This window comes from Solea solea, chromosome 7, assembly GCF_958295425.1.
Source record: "Solea solea chromosome 7, fSolSol10.1, whole genome shotgun sequence".
Lineage (NCBI taxonomy): Eukaryota > Metazoa > Chordata > Actinopteri > Pleuronectiformes > Soleidae > Solea > Solea solea.
The window spans coordinates 19,982,467-20,006,744 of record NC_081140.1 but is presented as its reverse complement, the minus strand read 5'-3'; the positions used below and the strand labels follow the sequence as shown (position 1 = coordinate 20,006,744).

Genomic DNA, 24,278 nt, shown 5'->3' with positions numbered 1-24,278 from the left:
CTCCCAAATTGCCTCCACACTGGATGAGACCAGGCACCAGTGGGAGCAGGAGGAGTCATGTCGCATGTTTGAAAAAGCCCAGACCATTCACAAACTAATCAATCAAAGCATCGCTCTTCAAAATAGACTTACGGAATTGGAGAGCCAAAGACGAGTCTGCGATCTCATGAAGCGAATCTGTCTTCAGATGAAGTCTGGCAACGGCGTAAAGAAGTCGTCTTTGTGGAAACAATTCCGCAAACTCTTTCTAAGAAAAAGAACCACAGAGATCTACATAATCCCAACTGTCTCTCGTTGATTCTCGTGATATCTTTACTTACACCAAATTGTACCTGTTCATGTTAGCACTGTCCCCTTGGGCTAGTCTTGTTCTGTAGCTCAAGGGTGTCCACTTCACATTCACAGAGGAAATCTCAAGCAAAGGTCTGGAACATCATGATGTCTTATCATTAGCAGTGCTATGATTTGGTTAAAATGTGTACCGCAGAATTAAATGAGAATGACATTTCTCCTTCTTGTCCAACCTCCTCGTCATTTATGTACTTGTGCACGCAATTTTTATTCAGTATTGAATTACAAATTACAAATGCTGTGGCATGATTCATGCAACCATCTCTATGGTTTCCAGAGAAATATCCAGCGTCCAATTCTGTGAGGAGAAATGGCTTGTTGATGCCAGAGGTCAGAGGAGACGATTGAATGGTTTGAATGAATAGAAAGGAATCAGTAACTCACATAACCGCTCATTACAACCAAGGTATGCAGAAGATCATCTTGGAGTTAATCACATACTCATCCTTGAAAGAAGTGCCACAGGTGCCACTCGATCAAGTGTCCTTTGTACATAATGAAGTGTCCTATGGTGTCGTATCAAAGACATGGCGCAACATGTTGACTCTATGACTCTGCAACTCGGACATGTTCTTTAACATCATTATTTACTCTTGAGAGATGAAATATAGCCTGTGAGCTAGTTCAGGCAATTTGTGTGATACACGTCATTTAATATACCATGTATACATCTCTGTGTTTTAAACTGTGAAATAAAGGCTCAGGTGATTCAATCTATCTATCTATCTATCTATCTATCTATCTATGGGTGTGTCCTCTCTCTCTCTCTCTCTCTCTCTCTCTCTCTCAATCTGTCAGTCACTCAGCCTCCTCCCACCGGTGGGAAGCACGCGCAGGAATCTGACGCTGACATCCAAACTTTGGCTGTAGGAGCGGCGGTGGATGAGCGACGGCAGGGCGGACTCCACCGGTCGATTTTAACCGGACAACGGACGCAGTTTTGACGGACAATGTGAGCCCCGATGATGAGGATTATTCGCACACCACAGTCTCTCTCTGTCGGTGACTGAGTCCCACACACAGCCCCGCAGCGAGAAGCCCAAACTGCAGCTGCCGCGGACGGAGCTCTTGGTTGGAAGTGGAGCTTCGGGCTCGTTTATTTCCCGCAACTCTGCGTTTTTACGAGCCTGTGAAATGTTGCCCGGTGGATTATTGAAAGTATCACTTGTTTTACCACAGTCGCTGGTTCACAGTTGTGTGCTTTAATACTTGGGCACGGAGGGAGTGGACACCGCCCGGACCCGCTTCCAACATTTAACCGGGGATTTTTCCTGTGTGTGTGTGTGTGTGTGTGTGTGTGTGAGTGAGAGAGAGAGAGTCTGTGAAGACAGAACACCGGCGTCCGAGGCGCAGGATTCCCGGGCATCATCACCAGGATGTCGCTTGCTTTTATCCGTTTAATAGGCCCCATGTACCTGCAGAGATAAGCTGCTGCACCATTACGCGGATGCGTGGATACCTGACGGGCTCATCTCCACCTCCACGACTCTCTCTGTGTCTCTGCGTGTAGTTTCTTTTCTCTTTTTTTGGTGAAGGACAAATAGTGAGCTGCGTGCGTGTGGATTCCCACTGGATCGTCACCGGGATTAAAGCGGGTTCACCTCCTGCTGACACTTTTCTGTCTCTCTGAGGAATTGTGCATGAAGGAAACGGAACATTAATGGATGACAGGGCTCGTTAACGCGCCTGTGCGTTTTTGGAGTAACGTGACTCGAGCTTTGGAAGCGGGTTTTTTGGACCCCCTGCCTCCAACCACCCACCTACCCACCCTCCCTCTTCACCTTCTTTCAGGATCTATATGTCCACCTGAAAGCTTCCCGCCGGCTCCTGGATTCCCGGGTCATTCTTTCACTTTCTGACGGCTGTTCCGGTAAAAAAAAATCTGCTCTCGCCGCTGTCCGGTCCAGAAAATTACCATCTTTCTCCGTCTCTCTCCTCTCGCCCTCTCATCGTGTGTGGATGAGGAAGGATTTGCGCGAGTTGGGAGAAGCTGTGGTGCATCATCATCGTCCTCATCATCACCTACTTTAACAATCTGCGAATTTGGAGATAGATGAAGGTAAGGCGTGTGTGTGTGTGTGTGTGAGAGACTGCAGGGATAACCGTGATGATGCCAACAATAGTTTTATTCGTAGAAATGAATCATCGCAGTAATCTGACTAGACTTTGCCATGACACCCCTGTGAGTGGGTGCGCGCGCGTGTTTAGGGGGGCTCCTCACGGTTAAGAGCCGGTAATTGATATTTTTGCTGCCACTTGTTTCTGTACATTAGCCTGTATGGGAATGTGTGTGCATGCGCGTGCTCATTGGGCTCTTGTGGGTAATAGAAAGCTTTATTTCTGGGATGGTGCTTCCTCCCTCCCTCCCTCCCCAAAGCTGCCTCATCATGCCGCTCCAGTAGACTGGCGTTACAGCCACATCTATTATGCAGGAGGTTCGGAGATGAGAACAGAATGAGGAGGAGGAGGAGGAGGAGGAGGAGGTGAGAGTGTGGGTCGCAGAATGAGGGAGAGGAAGAAAGTATGAGGTGAGGAAAGGTGGTGGGATCTGAAGGAGAGTGGGTGGGAGGAGGAGGAGGAGGTGAGGGGGCTGAGGAGAAAACAAGGGTACACCTCTGTGGTCCTATGTTAGAGATGGTCATCATCGATGAAATGTCTTTCGGTGCATTTGTGATGCATTTGCAACACAAACCTTCACATTCTTTCAGTGTTTTCCATCACCAGTGGAGTCATCAATAAACGCCAGCAAAACCGGTTGCGTTGTCAGCCGTTCGTCCCCGAGCCATAACAGAACCACCGCCACGTTTGACAGATGAGGTGATAGCCCTGGGTCATGAGCTGCTCTCCTTTTTTTCCTCCACTTTCCATCATGTTGATAGAGTTTTTCTTTTGTTACGTCAGTACATGACTGAAGTTCACTCCAGAACTGTGCAGTTTTTATTTTAGTTTTTGCTTTCAGCAGCTGCAGCCTCGCCTTTTTCGTTTGATACTCATAACAGGGATTTTTGATTATTTTACTGAATCCTCTGTGGCTCTGGTGCTCAAGTCTTCTTGTGAAGATTGGCAGGGAAACACATGTTTTTTTCACTCCACCCGTTCATCTCCTAGCTCTCTTTGTCAGTTTCCTTGTGGTCACCTGCTTCCTAATAACACTTTCACCTATTGGGTTTGGCAAAGCATCTCCCTTTGCCATCTCTGTCAAGAATTTTCCCCAGTCATTCTTCCTCGCCACTTGAGGAATCCTGCTTTGAATCCCCGCCAGGTCATAGGCTGAAGTACCCCCGGGCAAGATACCCAATTCCCATTGTTAAGTGAACACTCCAAACTGACATCCAATGTACTTCTAGTGTCAGTCTCAAGCCTGGATAAATGGGAAGATTGTGTCAGGAACAGCAACCGTCATAGAAATCTCTGCCAAATCAAATATGCAGATCATCTGCTGCAGCAACCCCCGAGAGAGGGAGAGCCTGACATAATAAAAATCTTCCTCTTCACTTGCATGGTCACCTCTTTGCTCCTCATCGTGACACACAACAGTGGCTCACGGCTGCTCAGGAGACATTAAGATAAGTGTCTAGTTCCACCTACAGTTTTGATGACTGCATGTTTATAGGGTGACACTGTTCTTTCTGCATTTATGCAAAGCCCTCAGATTAAGTCAGCGCTGACTTGGCTCTTAACTGTCATATATATAATGCGTGATTTCATTTTTAATGTGCTGAAGCACATGAAGAGCCTTAAGAAGGATAAAAAGTGACTTTTCAAGTGACTGTTTATGTACTGCTTGTGCCGGGTTAGCGTTAGCGCTCAAGTGAGCTCGCCAAGCTCGGCTTAAGCCATTGAAAATGTTGGGTTTCAGAGCATGGGCGGTTTGGTTGTTGTGTTGCTGTCACTGAGAACGTAGCACAGACTTTTGTCTGAACTGATGTGGATTCAGTTTATTGGAGAGAGCTGATGTGGTCTAGGGAAACAACAAGACCACTGAATGACTGTGGAAGGTTTCAGGACCATGGAGAGCTCTGGCCTGCTTAATTTCAGCACCATGTTAGAGGGTGGTGAAGTCCATGAATTCTGGACAGCTCTAAGAAGCGGCACTGCAGAGAGCTCCAGGAAAGTCGTAGCATACTATAGCTTAGGGTGATACATTGGTTCATACGGAAAACTACATTTTTTAATGATATGACACTCAATATGATGCTGGTTCTGCTTTAATTCAAGGCTGATGTCAAGAAAGAGAATTGATAAGTAAAAAGTTTTGCTGCTTAAAAACTTACTGATACACGAGCGTTTGCTCAATTACCTGGTTCTCAGTCTGAGGGCTCTCATAGTAGATCTAGGAGAAACATTTCCAGTATCCCATAACTCTCCATCCAATCAGGAGCCAGTACTCTACACAGAGGAGGTCCTCTCTGCTCATGAGGTTAGGCTGTTGCAGTGTTATAAATGCAAATGTTATCAGCAACAGACAGGACGTTAGCCAGAAGATAACACTGCTGACAGCAGCTTGAAATCAGGTCAGCTAGTTTAACAAGGACCTGCTACAACCTTTATTAAAACAAACCTTACACAGTTCAAAAACCCAATCACATTTGTTTATCAGTTTCCCTTTCACATGCATGGCTTGCTAGCAAATGACCACAACTTGAACATGAATAAGAAACTGGAGAAAAATATTTGATGTCCTAAAATGATCATTTTAGTTTTAAGCTCTGCTGCTTCCGTAAAGGAAGGATGACTTATGCGTCCAGCTTTTTTATCATTAGGGTTCTTTTCTATGCAGATGATACACCACTCATCACCGTCTCCACAATAATCTGAGAAAGATTTTTGAGTCATCTGCTGAATATTGCTGTATTTCTCATATTGCAGTGAATGTTAGTTTTGCTAATACCATGCAACCTGTCTTTGAATATCTAGACTGAAAGGAAGCAGAAAAGAAGACCGAGACAGAGTGAGTGCAGACAAGGTTGCCGAGATGAATAGATGGACAGAGGGATGAAGAAACAGATGGGTGAATGAATAGATGGAGGGATCGGGGGTATGGCTTCAGGCTGGGAGATTAATCCACAGATTAATTGTTGAACCAGACGGGATGCAGAATTTCTGCTGGAATTTAAATCACATTTTATGATCTGGATATTTGTGATAGCCTCTTACCTGCTTATCTATCACTGGAGTCGGAGGTGGGGGAGTTAGGGGTGTTGTTGTTGTTACATAACAGCCCTTTATGGATAACAAGTACTGCTTCTGGAATTGTCTCTAATAGCTTTTTTTTAGTCTATAGCCCAACAGCCTGACTTACATTTAACTTTGAGGGTGAAAGGAAATTCAATGTTTCCACATCATAGCTTTTATGGTTCAAAAAAACAACCCAATTCAAACGTCAGGGGAAAAAAAAAATATTTTATTATTTTTTGACAGAGGGCCTTTCAAGAGGAAATTAGAAGGGCATCAGCCAGTTTTGTCTCTTGCTGCCAAGCAGGTTTAGGAACAAAGAGGTCTAATCATAGACAAGCTGGATGGAGGCCAGAGTGCCAGTTGAATTACCAGACTCTGTAGCTGCCAGTGTTATATAAGGTCTGTTGTGCTTTTCAAGGTCTAAAAACAGGAAACACTCAGATTTAACACCACTTACATGTGATTTCCTTTTTTTTTTACAAAATTGTACAAAACCCATAATGTTTTTGCTTAAACCATAATAATGTGGACCATGTAGACTGTAGTGGATATTACAATATACTGGGGCTGAAACTATTTCTATTTAAACTATTAATTGATTATTTATGGATTACTAAATTAAGTAAAAAAAACATTGAGTGTTTTTCTCAGATTTTTTGAAAATATATTCTGGTTTCTTTGCTCCATAAAACAAAAACATCATTAAAACTGAATAACTTTGGTTTGTGGACAAAACGAGACATCTGAGAACATCATCATTGCCAGATTTGAGAAACGATAATTAACAATTTGTGGAGCAAACAATTACTTGATTAATTGAGAAAATAGTCAAAGGATTAATTGATTAAAAAAAATGACAACTTTAAACTGATTTCAACGTCTGGTCAATTCGGGCTACATGGTATCATGAAATGCTAACATGACTGTGATACAGATGAGTTTAATACTGTATATAATGCAAAGATGATTTTGCACCTATTTGTTATAGTAGGAAGTGGTAAATAATTAAAAGTTGTTTAATGATTAACAAGCAATAACAGAAGCAATGTGCTTTTTTCAGTTTCTTTGTTTCATTACAGTACCTGTCCTCACTCTCTTTGGCTTTGGAGAAATCCCAAGATTGAATTCCTTAAGACATTTTGTGCCAACACAGCAGGAACAACAAGCAACAGCATTACAGCTGAACATAGAGACTTCAAATGACTGTAATTTAGATAAATTCCCTCCCCCCAAAAGCACAAACACAACTCTGCTGTATATTTATCTTAATTCCTTTCTGTTTTACAGCAGCTTTCTTCAGCATAAAGATTCGCAGCCTGGGACTTAAATTCTGATTAGCTCTTGATAGACTCACACACAGAAGCCACAGATAAAGTGATTTGTTGTTATTTATTCTCCTCCTCCTCCTCCTGTTTTGTCTTATTTATTTAAAGATTCTTGTGAAGTTCTTTTTTAAAAATAGAACCACTGAAGTGTGACCCACATTTCTGTTCAAATAAGGAACTGCAGTTCCTTTGCTTTGTGCTTTTTGTCGAGTTGCTGGAGTTTTACGTAATTTCTTTTTTTTTTATTTTTTGAGGCGTTTGAGGTTCATGTTTGAAGGAAGCTAAAAGCCAAATATGTTGGCATTTGATTAATAATGGAAGGAAAAATACAGCTATGATTTTGAAAATGGGACTGAATGGTGAAGACATACAGCAAGTGAGGCCTCAGTACAGGGGGTGCTAGCTCTAGTGGAGCCGTGTTTCCATCGTGGTACAGTTCAGTACGGTTCGGAACAGTGAAGCCCTCGGTCAGGCTTGTGTTTCAAACGAGAACAGTACCGGTGTAAGCTGTCAGCGAGATACGTAGCGTACCTTTATACTGGTGTGGCAACAACGACAGACAACTCAATCAGCTGATTGTTGTGGGTCTAGCTCCACCCATATTGTAACGTACCATTACTCTGATACCCCCCCCCCCCCCCTCCCCCCCGAAATGTTCAGCAACAGTAAAACTGAAGTGATTTTCAGTTTTATAAAATAAGATGTCGTGTATTTGCTGCCGAAGCTTTCGAGACAAAACCAATTTCCCCTCTCACAGGACAGTGAAGATCAACGGTGAATGGAGATAACCCGGAAGTTGGAGTGTGCTTCTTCTTTTTCATGTGTGCTCTGACACCAAGTAGATTAAGGCCAAGATGTGTAAAATTTAAATGGAATACGAGTCCACCCTGCACCACTGAGATCTGTCAGTGTGACAGGCACAAGCACAGTATAAATCCAATATGGATGTCAATCTGCTAATCTCAGCAGGATAGTGATCCAATGCTCATCACATCTCGCTCTGTCTCTGTGTTTCCACACCACTGTCGATCATCCTCACTCCTTTTATCTCTCACTTTTTCGTCCCTCTTCCGTCTCTCCCTCTTTTTACTCAAATTATTCATCTGCCTCTCTCTTGCTTTTAGGCCCTACACACCCCCCCCCCCCTCTCTCTCCTGTGTCTCTCTTTTCCTTTGTTGAAGGTCATATCTGACGGTGCGGCTGATGGATGGTGCAGAGTGATTTAAGAGAACAAAACACAATGGAACAGTGTGTGTGTGTGTGTGTTTAAGTGAAAAAAAAAAACTGTTAAAGGTGTAGTTCAGGCTTTTTTTTTGAAGTGTAGTGACACATAGTGCTGAGTATACTGAGACGGGCAAGAACATGGCTCTCTGGGAGACTCATAAGGGAACATTGATTTTACAACTCTACAAAAAAACATAAAGGTATGTTTGAAAATGTGCGTGTGTGTGTACTTTATGCGTTGTTCTCTCCTACATCTCGCTTTCAGACATTTTTGCAGAGAATTAATGAATCAGAAACAACATGAGCCGAAGAACAGCTTGATAACAAATCAAATGAAATCAGTGCGGGTGTTCTTAATCAGGTGCCATGATTTGCAGCCCTGTCTGTCTGTCTGTCTGTCTGTCTCTCTGTGGTTCTGATGTTGGCTGATGTAAGCAAAACACCTGTTTTTACCTGTTTAGGATATTTCCCTGGCATAAACACTGACCTTGTCAGGACCAGTCGTCCTCATGAAGACTCAAACCTGGTCCCAATGAGGCAGAACCACATTTCTGAAGAAGTGTATAAGATTTGAATTGGGATTAGGTTAAGGTTAGGGGTAACATTTAGTTAAGGCTGTCCAAATGAAAGAAAGTCAATGCAGTGTCCTAAGAAGAATAGTTGTACAGTGTGTGTGTGTGTGTGTCCTTTGAGATTAAAAGACTTGGGATTTTACAGGCAGATCTGTGTGAGTGCTACAGAGAGAGAGAGAGGCAGATGGAGGTTATGGGTGAATCCTCTGTAGGCTTCCCCTCCATTTTACTGTCCATCAAACACAGTGTGAGTACACACACACACACACACACATGCTCTCTCCCTCTCTGTTGTTGTGAAATCTGCTTGCTGTCCTCCTTTCCTCTCCACTCCCTGTACTCTGCATGGTTGTTTGTGTTCTCCTGTTTTACTCCTCATCTCAGCTAAAGCCACAGTGTGCATCAAAGAAAGGTTTTCACGTCCTGCAATATGTGATTATTTAGAATTATTCAAATTTGTATTGATTTTAAACAGGTTGGTAGATGGCAGGTGTGATACAATATCAACACAAGTACAATGGTTTGCAGGGGTTCTGCACGAGTAACATCATCCTTACCAAGTAACACAATCAGGATTTTGAACAGACACTATAATATAGTACAAATATCCCCTCAGACCAGCCACCTCTCATGGTTTCTATCAGTTAGCATGCTCAGTTATGCATGTACTGTATGTGCCCGCGGTTCCGTTCTGGGTCTGAATCCACGCATTTGTAGTCAATCTCATGTTCCACTTGTTTGCCCTTTCTTTGGAGCCCAGAACACGCCTCACGCTGAGCGAGTTCAGCTTCTTAAATGTGAACATGTTCTGGTGTCTTTGCTCCTCCATGACAGTAAAATAAGAACGTCTGTGGGTTTGTTTGAGTTTTAGGGTTCAAAACCAATCTTTTTTTTGATATTATATGGAACAAATTGATGAACTGAGAAAACTGACTGTTTAGCAATGAAAAAAAAATAGATGCACGTGTTGGGAGTGTATCAAATACAACACAATATATCGTCATTATTGTTACTCTGGTGCAGAAATATTCCCATTTTACCTTAGAAAATAATGCATATATGTATTGCAAGTTACTCTTCAACAAGACACACACACAGACACACAGACAAGGGACTTGAAAAATGTCCCCTGTTCAACGTGAAGTCCCCTGTTTGTGAGTGTGTAAAGACACCGAAGTCCCCTGTTCTACTGGTTCACAAGTACACACACACACACACATACTAAGTAGATTGAGGCAGAGATTCCTTTCCTTTCCCTCTAACAGCAGGTGGTAAAAAACCTTAAAATACAGTCTGTGTTTGTGTGCCTCGTCTTTTTGTCCCAAGTGTCCCTCTCTCTCCTTCCTCCTTATTACTTCTTGTCCACCTACATCCACTCTCTCTCTGGGATAACTTCACTTCTCGCTCGACCCGCTCTCTCTCTCTCTCCCTCTCTCTTGCTGGGGCCTTCGCGTAAACACAGCTTGCGGTTCAGTTCTGCCACGGCTCAGCTATCCCACTGAGACAGAAAATGGGAGGCACGTCGTTTTAAGCTACAGACGCACAACTTGCCGCGCGTTACCAGCAAGTACAAGATGGAGGGATTTCAAACGAGGAGCCAGGGATGAAGAGGAAAGCAGAATAAAGACAGAGGGGGAGAGAGATGGAAAAAAGGCACACACACAGAGAGAGGGAGGATAGATGGTAGCCAATTATGTGGCTCAGCTTAGTGTGAACAGTGGGACATGCGGGGTGCTGTCAGCAGAGAGATAAAAATAGACACTTTCAGTGTGTGTGTGTGTGTGTGTACGTGCGATATGTTTTCTCTACTGTATTAAGATTTCTCACCATAATTAATTGTGCACTTGTTTTTTTTTTTTTTTTGTGTGTTCATCATTGTGTGTGTGTGTGTGTGTGTTTGCAGCCCGAGACACAAAGATGACATCCTCACACCTAGACTGCATTCAACACTGCATTTCTTATTTTGTGAAAATCAGGTTTACTTAACTCTGGCTTAATAAGGAACATTTTCGCACAGTTTGTGTGTGTGTTTGACACGTCGCACCAGTGACGTAGTTCACAAGTATTTTAGGTGAAATTCTCATTTCTCATAGGGATGGGACGTCGTGTCTGCCAATATCATGACCTCGAGTATCTACTAGCTAAAGGCAAAGCAATAAAACAACATAACATCAATAACAATAGAAGTAAAACAGTACAGTAGTGACAAACTATCATAGTTAAATGGTAGAAACTACATAGAAGTGTCCAGGTTGACTATTCTTATCCTGGTGAAGGCTAAGGAGAAGAGGTGGGTCTTTTAAAGCGATTTAAAATGTTTATATATCGGTTCGATGTCCGATCCAGTCATTCTGACCAGGTTTGAAACCGATACCCATTCCCATCCCCAACAACATCTGATCTTTATGAAAGGTGCATTGTTGGGTTTCATCTGCAACCTATTAAAATACTCATGTTTTGGGGATCAGCGCTGCCTGCGTGTCCTGACCTAACCTTTTCGTACCAGATGATCACACACAGATGTCCTTGTTTCATGCGCGATTCATAACCTGAGGCATTGTCCAGCTCTCGTTGATACTCTGGGTGGAAATGTCTGCCTGCTGTGCCTTAAACGCCGTCTGAGGACGTCCCGCTGTGACACATGTTTGTTCATATATGGAGATGTTACTGATGCTTCTCCTCGACCTAACCAGGTGTTCTTTGTGCCTTCACGTGTCACGTAATCTGGATCATATAGGATTTCTAATTTTGGATTCAGTGTAACGTCATCAACAGTGTAGGTGTGTGTGTGTGTGTGGAGCGACGGTCTCTATTCTTTTTCTGCTGCTGAGTAAGAACCTGCACGCACACACAAACTCACACTCTGAATAACAGTAGCAGTGTGTGTGTGTGTTTGTTTGTGACACATACACACACACACATGCAGAGAGAGAGAGGGAGAGAGAGGGAGAGAGTGAGAGAGAGCAAGAGCAAGCTGAATGTCATGTTTGATGTAATGAGTTTCATGGGTGAGTGTCTCCATGTAAGGCCGGGTCATTAAATGGTAATGGTGAGATGAGAGCTAATCTGTCACACACTGACAGCAGTGATAGATGGAGGAGCGGAGGAGAGAAAAGAGGGAGGAGAGGGAGAAAAGATGGGAGGGTAAGGGGAGGTGAGAAGAGAGGAGATGAAAGAAGGGTGAGGAAAGACAGAGGACGCGAGGAGGTAGACATGAAAGCGGGTGGGAGAGATAGAGGAGGCAGAGGGGGAAAGAAACGATGGAGAGAATAATAAGGACCTCAGAGAAATGGCTGAAGAAATATTAAAATTCAGCGTCTTGTGTAAAAAGAGAGGAATAAATGATGTGCAGATCTCTCTCTCTGTGATCAACGTGACCTGTGCCATGTGTGAGTGAATGCGTTGCAGCATCACGTTCATGTGTTCACGTGTAACTTACTTTGTACATTAGGAGTGAAAGGAAGAAGGGAACCAAAGTGAGAGAAAATGAAGAGTCAGCAAATGCTGTCATGGTTTATTCACAGAGAGAGAGACTTGCACGGAGTGACTCATCGCTCTGTCCGTCTACGATCTTTCCTAATATCTTTTTTAAATGTAAAATCATTAGCGTCAGTAGTGACAGGGGACATTAACCATGGCTTTAATGAACATGTTTGGTGGATGTTTCACTGACAGCAGCCGCAGTAGTTCATCTGTCACTTGAGGACTTTTTTCTGACTTTTATTTGATGCCAACTTTTGGTTTTTCCTGTTTTACTTTGTTGGTTATTTCCTTGGGCGTCCACTTACTTCCTGTCTCTGTGATTGTCTGCCCCGCCCTGATGAGTTCCACCTGTGTCCTATGGTCCCTCCCTCCCTCATGTCTTTAGTCACCATGCTCTTACTTCCCTTTGTCAGTGTGTTTGCTTTAGTTCACTTCCCTTTGTCAGTTTTTTTTAACCCGTCTTGCTGTTTTGTATTTTGGATATTATTTTGCCCTTGTCTGTTTTTCTTTCTTGGACTGCTTTTCTGAGTAAGTAAATCTGCTTTTGTGTCCTAATTTCTGCTTAAACACGACGGAACGAGCCTCTACAATATACCACACGATAATTCAGGCAGCTGATAAGGAACAAAAACAGTAAAAATATGTTTGAGAAAGAACGAAAACCCTGTTTGTACAAAACTGTGTGTCCTATAAAAACTGGGCCGAACAACAGTTTTCTTTTCATATCAATTAATCGATTAGTTGCTTGATTATCGCAATCGCACTGTAAAAGGATCCATCTTTCCACTGCTGTTAAGTTTGTCCGCCAGCTCATTTGTGTCCATGTTACCACCATTCCCATGATAAGTGCCACAGCTGCTGGTCACTGACAGCAAATGTGTTTGAGGGCCATATTTCTTGATTAAAATATCAATATTTGGCACCGGAGTGTTGATGATCATGTCTCATGAGTTTAAACAATATACTATTGTCTCCATGTCTTGTTCCATCCCTACCATCTGCATGTACTGTACGTGAACCTGCATCTGATAATTATTCCGTTTTTTTCATAAAATGTTTGTCAGAAGTGTTCAATTCACTGTAGTGTCTCAGAGGAAGCAGAATATATTCACATTTATGAGGCTGAAACCACCAGCCTGGTTTTTAATCACTAAAATGGTAAAAGATAGTTCAAGTTTGTAAATTCAAGGCTGTTTTTCCCTCTTGTGGTTGGAGGGTATTTTAAAATGCCTGTTCTTGTGGAGGCTGATGTAAGCGGCGGTGTGTGAGGTCCTGATGGCAGATGGTATTGTGGACGTTGCTCAGTGCTCGGTTTCTCCTGTGGCCTCCTGTGCTCCGGAGCTGCAGCGCGTTATTTCCAGTGTTGTCGGCTTCTGTCGTCGAAGCGTGTTTGCTCCTGGAAATCTGTGCGGTGTCATAGTGAGTGAGTAGGCGCAGCTTCCGTGTGACATCATCATTTTAATTATTAATACAGTCATTAAATACATTTTCCACTGAGTGGTTGCTATATAAAATGTCAGAGGAGAATTTCTTCAAGTCATTAACCAACGATATTTCATTTATGGTGTATTTTAATTAAAGCATATTCATATTCATATTTGAATCGGACGAGAGTTAAACAAAAACGGGCTGAAGCTTGAAACATTTTCAATCCACACCACATTTGAGTGGCTGGAAATGGAACATATGGCTGCGCCCGAATGTGGGTGGATTGTGGGATGTACTGTGGGATCGTCACGTTAACCCAACCGATTTGAATATATAAATATTTGAATATCTGTGAGAGAGAGTAGAACCTTGTTTATTCCTCTGTGCCTGGGCACAGCCAGTTTTCTTGTTTTTCAGTTCTGTTCTTGTGAACTAACCCGCTCATTGTCCAACCCTTTAGCCTCCACATGGAGGTCACAGGCGAGCTGGGGCAGATCTCAGCTGACAAGCAAATAAAATATTGATTTAATCATTCAAAAATATTGTATTTTATTGTTTGAAAATAACACTTGTTCTCTGCGCTCCCTGATTTGTTCTTTGCACCGTGGTTTTTGGTTTGCGATTCTGACCATGGCTGATTGGCTACCGAGTGTTGGAGCAACCGCTCAATGTGACAGGAAGTGGTCACGGGCTTGGAGTCGCTGTCCGTCTGGAACTGGTTCCCCAGGTTTTCCCCGTGGACATCCGAAAAAAAATTTGTCAGATTATAAACGTTAGATACTGACAATTATTTGGGTTTTTTTTGGACTATAATAGTAAACTGGATTACCCAGAGTAACCACAACCTACGCACACACAGGGAACGCGATGTTTCCACTACGGCTGAACAATTCATCAAAATTTAAACGCAATGCGGCCTACTGCAATTTTCACATCGCAGGAGGCGCAATATTTGTCAAAGCCAAAGTGGTTGTCAAAATATATATTTTTATATTAATTATTGTCTTGGCCTACACACATCTTATTTTACAGACTGAAGGGAACATCTTTGTTTCTCACAGATCTGCACAAATATCACACAGTAATCACTTACAATGTGTTTTTTTGAATGAAAACGTCAATAATGATGTAAAAATTCCAACCTAAATAGTCACAACTACATTCCACTCTCATTAGTATGAGGGAGCATATTTGATCCTCTAAGAATGATTTGGGGGTCATTTAAAATGAAGTGTGTCTCATCTGAAAAAGGAATCTATAATTGTTTCACCTGGAGCTGTGACCTAGCAAGAAAAAAGAAAGTATCTCACAAATATATCCAGAAAATGTCTCCAAATGCAATCCAAACATTCACTTGGACTCACGGAGAGACTCCAATAATCCTCTGTCGCTTTATCCTTCAGGGCAATGCTTCACTTTAGCATTTATCTGCAGACCGAAGTCCTTCGCGGGCTCGGAACATTCTCCTGGAACCAGTGAATTACTTGAACAACATGCTTGACAGAAAGGTGGTGAAAGGCAGGGTGTTTTATATCATGAAAAGCCAACGTTTTATAATAACTGGCTTTGATTGGTTGGTGATGAATATTTATTGCGCAGGTGGAATTGAAGGCTTTGTTGTGTGTCTGCTGTAGCTCAGAAAGTAGCTCATTATATGACCACTCTGTGTTTCCCCTGGAGGCTGCCATTAAATGTCTGCACTCAAGAAACGGCGACGTGTGCCCAGATGAAAGCGTCCATTAAATGCTGTATGAATACCTCCATATATTATGTCATTGTGCTGTTTCAAAGGGGAGCGTTAAAGGTATTTAACTGGTTTGGAGGCTCGTTTAGTCACACACAGTTGACCAAATGACAGATCTCGTGACATGTGTGACTGCGGCTGAGTGCTCGACGTCCGTATTCCCCCGTGCAGCGGCAGCGAATTTGTGGGCCGCGTTTGCACGACAGCGTGTCTTCATGGCTCTACCGAGAATGAGGGAAGAGAGGTTTAATAGCGCTCATGATAATGCCTCTGTTAATCATTCATGATTCCCCTTTTCTATACACATTACTGAATATTTTAGAATCCATTTTCATAGTTTAACTCGGCTGTCAAAAAGCCCGGCCCGCAGGTAGAAGGTTGGAGCGGAGCGCGTGCGTTGTGTTTAAAGGCACGGTGAAGAAGTGAATCCTGTAGACGGGGGTTAGTCATCAATAATAATGACCTCCTGCTAATATGAACTGTGTTTTCATCAACACAAGCATCTGCGTTGTGCACATCGTGCTATTTCAGTTGTCACCCAAGACATTGTGTATTCAGAAGTGTAGTTGTAAGAGGTTCTGACACATTTCTCCATCTAAATATTTAAGTTTTCTTTCTATATTGTGATCCAAAAGCAAATTCCTCATGTGTTTTTTACTTACTTGGCAATAAATCTGTCTCTGATTCTGATAACCTGCGTACCAGTAGTCAAAGCTGCATCCTACGAAGTGTGCAGCCGCCAAGATAAACCATGGACAAGCCAATCATTTCCATTAAATCTCTTTATTCCATAAGCAAACGGTACAAACCTGGAATATGATTTACAAGCAGAACTTATCTCCACAGATTTCTGATTTGGAACACCAGGTCAAATACACCTGAAGCATCTTCTTGCAAATGTATAATCCAAAAATGTAAATTATTCAGAGCTAAACCCTGTTTAAATAATATGAGGAATTGCCTTGCCTTTGTCCCTGAAAGCTAAAAACATGGATTTTTTTTCTCTTGTTTGTCTGACAACAAGATAAAACTAACTAATAAAACAATATTGTTCAGATATTGCAGACTTTTAATGATGTCGATTTTATGTTTTATGTTCAGTGGCAAAAACCTTGTTATGGAGTAGTGACACTGGTTCGTCATACTGGTGGTAAATCTGTTCAGTAAGTGATTTTCTTATTTCATTCAAATGTTAATATTTCACACTGCTATTCATAATCCTATTCCACAAGTCAGAGCAACAATACAGCATTTTTCCGTATTGACATATTGCACTCTGAGCCTCCCTGACATTCATCAGCAGCAAATAAAGGGCTCAACAGAAATCCTGAAAGGTTGCATTATCATTCACAGCTGCTGTTTACACAAGTACCTTCATGACCTTTTGACAGGGTCTTGTTGAACTCTGACCCGCCTGCTGAAAAGAATACAGAACTAAGGATGTTGTCACACTTATCGATGTGTGTTGTTCATTATCGTTTCCACTCACGGTTTAGGATGAGTGAGCCGTTTCACCGTGCACTGCCCCCCCCTCCCCCCCCCTGTGCATTAGGAAGCAGATCAGTGGAAATGGAAGGAGAATATTGACCCTGAAATCGTTTTCTTCCCCACCTACTCATCTGTCTTCTTCACCAGAGGTCGTACAGATTCCCTGGACGAGCTGAATGGACGTACGCAGTGCTCTTAGCAGAGACCATGAGAAATTTGGCACAGGAGCATAAACTGCCTCAGTGTGTGGTGTATCCTTCAGGAACATAACACCAACTTTCACCAAACCTCCCTGCCTTCTTTTTCCCCGACATACTTACTCACTCTTCTTCCCTTGGGGATCAATAAATAGGGTCTGTTTTCATCAAAACTCAACCTGATGTCTTTGCACATAAAATGGTTGACTTGCTGCCAAAGTGTCTGTTGGGGTAGACGAGATGATCACCCACCCACAAAATTTACCCGCAGGTAATTTCCCTCCACATTATGATGTCGCTGAAGAGCAAACGGCTCTCAGATAAGTTTTTATTGGCTTTTCTGCTTCATTAGTGTCAGAAACGGAACGCGTTGAAGAGAGTGTCGGCACAGCGACGATGCAGTAAAATGCAGTTTGTCTTTAATCATTTCAGTGTTCAGTTTTGTACTGTGCTTAAAGTACAGAACACCTGTCACATAATAACTATGAGGGATATGTCACTATCTTTGATATTATCTCCATTACATGGAGGCACAGTGGTGACGACTGGTGCCTCACAGGAAGCGATTCCCGCTTTGATCAGGTCCTTTCTCTGTGGAGTTAGCACAGATAATTTTGTCTGTGTTGAATGAATATAGCTCAAATTTGCCAGAGGATATTCATTTTTGGAAAATTTAAGAACTAATATTTAATATTTTTTACAGCAGTTTTTAGGAAGGTGACATTTTCTGCTGCCAAGAACAAATTAGTGAGTTTTTTTCTTAAATTCTGATACTGCAAAAAAAAAAAAACAACACATCAGAATAAATATTTCTGCCAAAAATGATTGTAATTTTTTGGAGTTGTGTAAACACACTGGCCTTTAATGGGTTAAAATCTCAAATATAATTCTGAAATTGTTTGAAAGATTGATTCATTTAAAGTGGGGAAACAAATGAATATATAAAACTTTTACAGCAGTTTTTGAGAAGGTGACATTGTCTGCCTCTAGGAACAAATTGGTCAGGATATTCTTAAGGGTTTAAGGAACTCTTAAGGGTTAAACATGAACTTTGGATTATGACTTGAGAATTAGAAGGACAATTTCCAAAGGATCGAGGGTAGGGCGTGGTATTCTATTCTTTTCCTGCTGCATTCTCACATGAGCTCACGCAGACTTTATCCAGATATTTGACTTTGGAGCTGGCGGGAGAACCTCCAGGGAATGTGAGGAGTGACTTTTGCAGACCTTTCGCCTTCTCAAACACAGCCCTGCCAGGACTTCAGTGCAGGCTATTTCAGTTAAGGACATCTCACCAAAGTTAATGAAATACACTCACAAAGCAGCTGTAGAGATATTCCCCTGTTGTTTGGTGCAGTGACCATTGTTTCTGTCTCAACTGGTATGAATACAAGGGAATGTCATGATTTTTTTGTGGTGGTAGCTTTGTCATTCTTTGTGGCGATCTCTCTCCTACCATGGTGTTCCATTTTTACAGTTGCCATGGCAGCGCTAGTTGTAGCACATCTATTAGAAAACATTGTGCTAATGCTGCAAACACTGACCAGAATCATTTGTTGTTAAACGTAAGGTTAGTGTGAGTGCGGACGTTACGCCTCACACCAACTAAACATCTGTAGCATCTGCCAGAAGAGATCGCACTTTACTACGAACACAATAATCAGATTGCGTTTACTCAAGTGAGTATTCTTCTCAGAAAGTACTGTTGGTGACATTACTTAATAGTTTCCTCGCCACCTAATGGAGCAGTGGGGGTGGGGGCAGTATTTTTAAACATGGCCGTACCATGCTGACGGGGTCGGGTGATTCATGACTTCTTCTATAAATGTCACACAATATCCCGGAGCAAATAACAAAACACCTCCAAATGCCTCTGGTGGGTTTTGGGGAAAGCTCTGATAAAATTTGCGATGTCACATGCTGAACTCGGGGTGTTTTAGACGGGCTTTTTTATCAGTGCATTTGACAAATAAAATGGTCCCGTTGAGTTTTAAGCTTAAAAAAATGGAGTTAGAGTGCAGATTAGTTTAGTGGCTATACAGACCATTGGCTACAGCTGCACATATTTCCCTTTGTTGTGCCTCATCAAGTGTTTCCTAAGGACCTTGTGCACGTATAGGCTATGATTGCCGACTTGTTGAATCTGTTTTAGGCTACAGACACCAGCTGTGTCGCATCACAGCAGATTATTTGACAGCTGGAGCAAACAGTGATCGACTGCACAGACATCAAGGAGGCTCAGGGTGCTCTCATGAGGATTGGATGTAAAAAAACAAAACAGTTTCAGTTTTCTCAGCACTGTTCTGTGTAGCCTCAATTTGAGCAGAGTTTAATCAACCACAAGACCCAATAAGAGGATAATGGAACTGACTATGCTGGACCCTGGTTGTATTTCATCACAAACTCAGCAAAGAAACTGGTGATAAAAAACCTAATGTGTTGTTTTAGCATCAGGACCATCAGTTCCAATTTTACTGGGATTTCATAATAGAAAAGCAGTGGGATATTCCTGCTATTCCTCCCTGACCAACCTGGACTAGATTAGCTTGCTACTTGGTGAACTGAATGTTACCATTAAAAGCCTGGCTTGTGCAGTTCTGTGGAATGCATTAAGTGTGGTGTCCGTCTCAGTTCCAACTTAACAACTTCCAGGTAAAATGGAATGCACTGTAAGCACATTATCTAGGAGGGAGGCCATGTCCTGTTATGCCTTGGATTAAAAAGAAATGATGTGGTTGCAAATGCCAAATACCTGGAAGTGCGGGCAACCAAAGCAGTTGACTGTGAAGGACGACGTCATGGCACATCAGATTTAAAAACACGAATAAGACCATGTACATCCCAGTGAGCTAACAGGAAGTCTCAGCTTTATTTATTTATTAACGGCTGAATCCATGACCAGCTGTTAATCCTTCAACATCTGCCTGGTCCACATGGCTGTCCTAGAAAGGCCTGAAAGCTAGTAGGTCATACAGTCACACTGTCGGGGTCAGCGTGTCGAGCTAAGAGGGGCCTAGTTGGACTCTTCCACTCCAGACCAACGTGAACCGAACCAAGTACTGTTCCCGCTCAGTTTTTGATCCAGCGTTGATGACGCATAGTCGCTTGTTAATCCTCGTCAATCCCTCCATCCTTTTCTCCATTTATACTTTATTTTTCAACATCTCCTCAACCTTCCATTCCTCAGTCTGTAGCTGTGTCCCAATAACCAAGGCTGCATCCTCCAAGTGTGCATTTGTCATTTGGATATTGTGGAAATGCGTCACACCGCTGCGACGTGGGCTGTCCCATTTGTCCCATGAATCATCGGCTCCTTTGAACACGGCCAGCATTTGCCTGTACCTGAAGGATACATCTGGTGTATTCTTCATGGCCGACCATATCCCAGAATTCTGTGTGTGCCAGTGGCAGAGCAGTAAAGGTCGAGGTATTATATATATATATTAAATATATCTGATTTCTAAGATGTTTTGGCTCAGTAAGGGTGAAACCAGCAGCATTTAACCTCTCGGTGAACACCATACCGGAATTTATTAGGAGAAGAAGAAGAGGAATTGGTGAGTTGTGTGGGCTAGCATCTCATTTCTCACAGAGCCTGACTTTCATCTCCTCCAAATGCACAGGGCCACTCGCCTTGTCGGCTGCACAATTGGAGGATGCAGCCTTGATGAAATCCTCCACCCATACTTCCTACATCGCTTCTTCCTTTTAGTACAGCTTAATTATTTGGATCATTCTTAAATGTTCTCATGACGTTAGGTTTGTACTGTTTTTCTTAATTATTATTATTTTCAGGACAGTGTGTGCGTACAGTAATCATTTAAATAAAATGAAAAGTTGGGTGCACCAGATTTAGCAGGAAGCTAATTTCCATCTGTAGTCCATACAAGACCATAAAATATACGAGACATAAAGTACAACATTGAATACTGACACCAAAGAACACAGTAAATATACACATTACATTACATTTAAAATAGACAACATCGAACACAGTCCCTTCACACACACATTTGATTGTACAAACTGGAGTTGGAGTAATAGAACACTACACTTAAGTAAAAGTACATGTACCTCACCAGAAAATGACTTTAGATGGAAATTTAGTTCGAAATTAAATGCATCCACTTAGTTAAAGTACAAATGGACACTCAAAATATTCAAAATGATTGTTTGGGTAGTGATAATCAACGGTCACTCACACTCGCTGAAAACATGGCTACTGGCACGGACACAAGGGGAAACAGATTTGAGCTTTACCTCAGCATTGACAGTTTTTCCTCTATGAGTGAATAGTTTACAAAGCGTCACAAATGAGATTCTATCTCTTGTTATTTAGACAATTGTTTTTGCTTGCGTCTGTGCTGATGACCATGTTTTCAGTGAAGGTGCACATCCGTGTCTCAGGGTGGTCAGAGAGAACTCCACCTTTGCCACATCACCTCCATCTCTCCCACTACCATTTCCCCCTGGCCTTCCAACCTTTTGTCCATTCGTTCATCAGTCTTCCATTATGCTGCCCACAGTGCATCGCCTCCATCCCTCCACTCATTGATCTGTGCCTTCACCCCTCCCTCTATCCTTCACACTCCCTTGTGGTGTCCTCCACCTCACATTTACCCCTCCAACGTCTCCTCCCCTCTCCTCCTCGTCTTGCCCTGACCCCTCCGTCACCCCCATCCGGGACCCATCACCTCATCATTTTTTTGTCCTTCTCTTGACCTTTTCCAGTCCCAGCCATAAGTATCATGGCTGTGTCCTCCTCCTCCTCTCATCTTCACTTCACTGCCATCATCATTGTCATCGCAGCAGAGGTTAAAGACCCTACCATCAATCCCGATGTCATCATCGCTCGCACACATTCTCCTCTCATTTAGGATTAGACAAAATGTGATCCATTGTGTGTGTTGTGTTCATAATCGTGTCGGGTAATGACTGTGTGCTTGCGTTTGTGTAGGTTCTTGATGTGTGTGTTTGTTATCCTCATATTGTCTCAGTAATAATCCTTTATATGCACTGTGCATGGCAGCGTAGGCAGAAATGGCCTTGCTGTTTGGACTGACAGATTCTGCAGCGTTTGTGGAGAAATCATTCTCAAGACGGAGGAATGAGGCCACAGCCGGCTGACCCCCATTTAAACAAATCTTACAACTTATCGCGACCGGGGGGCCACTGCTGATCGACAAGACTGGCTAATGGCGGTGGTCTGAGCCTAAAGACGAGGGTCAAGTCTGGACAGGGATTCCGAATTGTTTCCTGCATTCCTCCTTCATTTTGGTTTCAGATTGAGAACTATAATAATAATAACAATGTGTCAACACATTTATTGTGCTCGTGTTGTGACTGTTCCCCTCAGATAACCCAGCATGTCGGGGACAAGATGGCAGATGTGTCTGTGATTGCCAGTGTTAAGTTAGAGTTTTGGAGGAGCAGAAGATATGAGAGGTCAAGTAAGTCCACTGCTGTGGGCTAATAGCTGTGGCTTTTAACATTCTAGTGCTTTAAGGGGATAGTTGAGGGGTTTTTCTTTTATTAAATGTAGTTCTGACACAGTCGGTGCAGAGAACCTATACATAGTGCTCTATGCTTAGGTCTACATACATGCGTACATTTGATATACATAGTTTTTTGGAAGTTTTTCTTTACCCGTCAGGAAGATCACGCCTCTGCAACAACAGCTGATAAGACACGTCTTCCACCTAACATCGGGTGACAGTTCTGAGGAAGGCGGAAGACACACGCTGAAACTGGTTAACGGGGTCAAGGAAAACTTCCTGAACCAACTTACTAAGTTCTATCAGTCGACATAATGAACGTTCACAACATATCTTATGTACATGTTTACTGCTTAATCTCACCGTTTAGGCTTTTCCAACTGGAAAGTTTGTCACCTTGTAAACCACCCCCCCTCCTGAACCATCGAGGGGTCCATGGAGAAAAATCACGAGGACACGGGAGCTGTTTAGGAAGGTTGCAAAGTAAATATTAGCATACAGAATCTGTGTAACTCTGAAGTCTTAAAATGCTGACACTAAAAAAAAGAGAGGAAAACCCTGCAGTACATTCCAGTGATGACTATTACAGACCTCCAGATGGGTCTTATTTAAGAAAATAACTGAAGGGAGTGCTTCATTTTGAAAGTGGTTTGTATCCGTAATTCTAGTTGCCTGAACTTAAACATTATCACCACGAGGAAACGTGAAAACACCGCCACACTCTGCGTGCGACGTCTTCACTTATGAAGATTTTTTTTTGGCCACTTTAGTTGCAAAGCTGCTGTTAATTTCACATTGTGTTTACAAGTCACTGGAGGCCTGTAGCTGCTCAACCGTTCACCTCTTACTAATGACTCCCAACGAAGAAGCAACATCAACAGCAGTTTAATTAGAAGGAAACTTCTAATTAGAGAAATCGGGAAATGTGGAATGACTAAAATCTGTTTTCTTCTTGAATCGAGTGACAGAATAAAGAAATATTATTGGGGAATTGTGTCTTGAAGCTTGCAAACTGCTGCAACAGTGATACATGTCCGAACAACTTATTATAATCAATTGAATTTATGCAGCTCCTTTTATGGTGCTAAAGGCTGATTTACACTGTTGGGAAATGGACTTAAACATCATTTTTCTCTCTATAATATTAGTAGAAATATTGGTGACAATAATGCAGAGTCCTTTTTCACTGCTGTGTCTAGTGAGTCACAAAAAAAATCTAATGTTGGTCTTGCCTGCAAATGTCTCGGAGACATAACTTATCGTGAATCCATCAAAATTCTCCAGGCTTAAGTCATCGTGCAGCACGGCACTGAAACCCTAGTGCAGGAGGTTTATCCAGAGCCTGACTCAGCAATAGTGTCCTTTTCGATGTAATTGTATATTTAGATTCACAAAGGTCCACAAATAAAATCCAGGCAAACACAAGACACCGAGCTGCAGGCTGGGTCTGTGTCTGTGACTTGTTTTTTGTCCTGAAAAACTAAACACAAGTCTTTTTGTTCCTTTTCTTTTATCAGTTTTAATGTAGCTTCCGTTTGTTTTTTTAGTCTTAAGAGTGAGACTTTAGATTATTTATTGTTAGGTTCATATTTTATCTGACGTTGGCTAATATTTATCACAGAATAATGTGCTTTTATGCCTCAGTGCTGGCGATAGTTGTGGATGTGAACACCATAGCTCTGGAACGTCTTGAGGGGGAATCCATTCAAATTTGACTCAAAGGTTCACAGTGACTTAAAGTCAAAGTCATGGCTCTTTGCAGGTCACCGTGCACAAACTGGCAACTTTATTCG

At 42.4% G+C, this 24,278-nt stretch overlaps 1 protein-coding gene across 4 annotated transcripts in view; it reads left to right on the top strand.

Annotated features, from left to right (window-relative positions):
- The first annotated feature begins 1,179 nt into the window (after positions 1-1,179).
- si:cabz01090165.1 (uncharacterized protein LOC100333421 homolog) overlaps positions 1,180-24,278 on the top strand; it is a 228,343-nt gene continuing 205,244 nt past the window's right edge. For all 4 annotated transcript variants that reach the window (XM_058634134.1, XM_058634133.1, XM_058634135.1 and 1 more), the window contains exon 1: positions 1,180-2,410. The gene's annotated coding sequence lies outside the window, so the exon portion shown is untranslated. The remainder of the gene's footprint in view (positions 2,411-24,278) is intronic.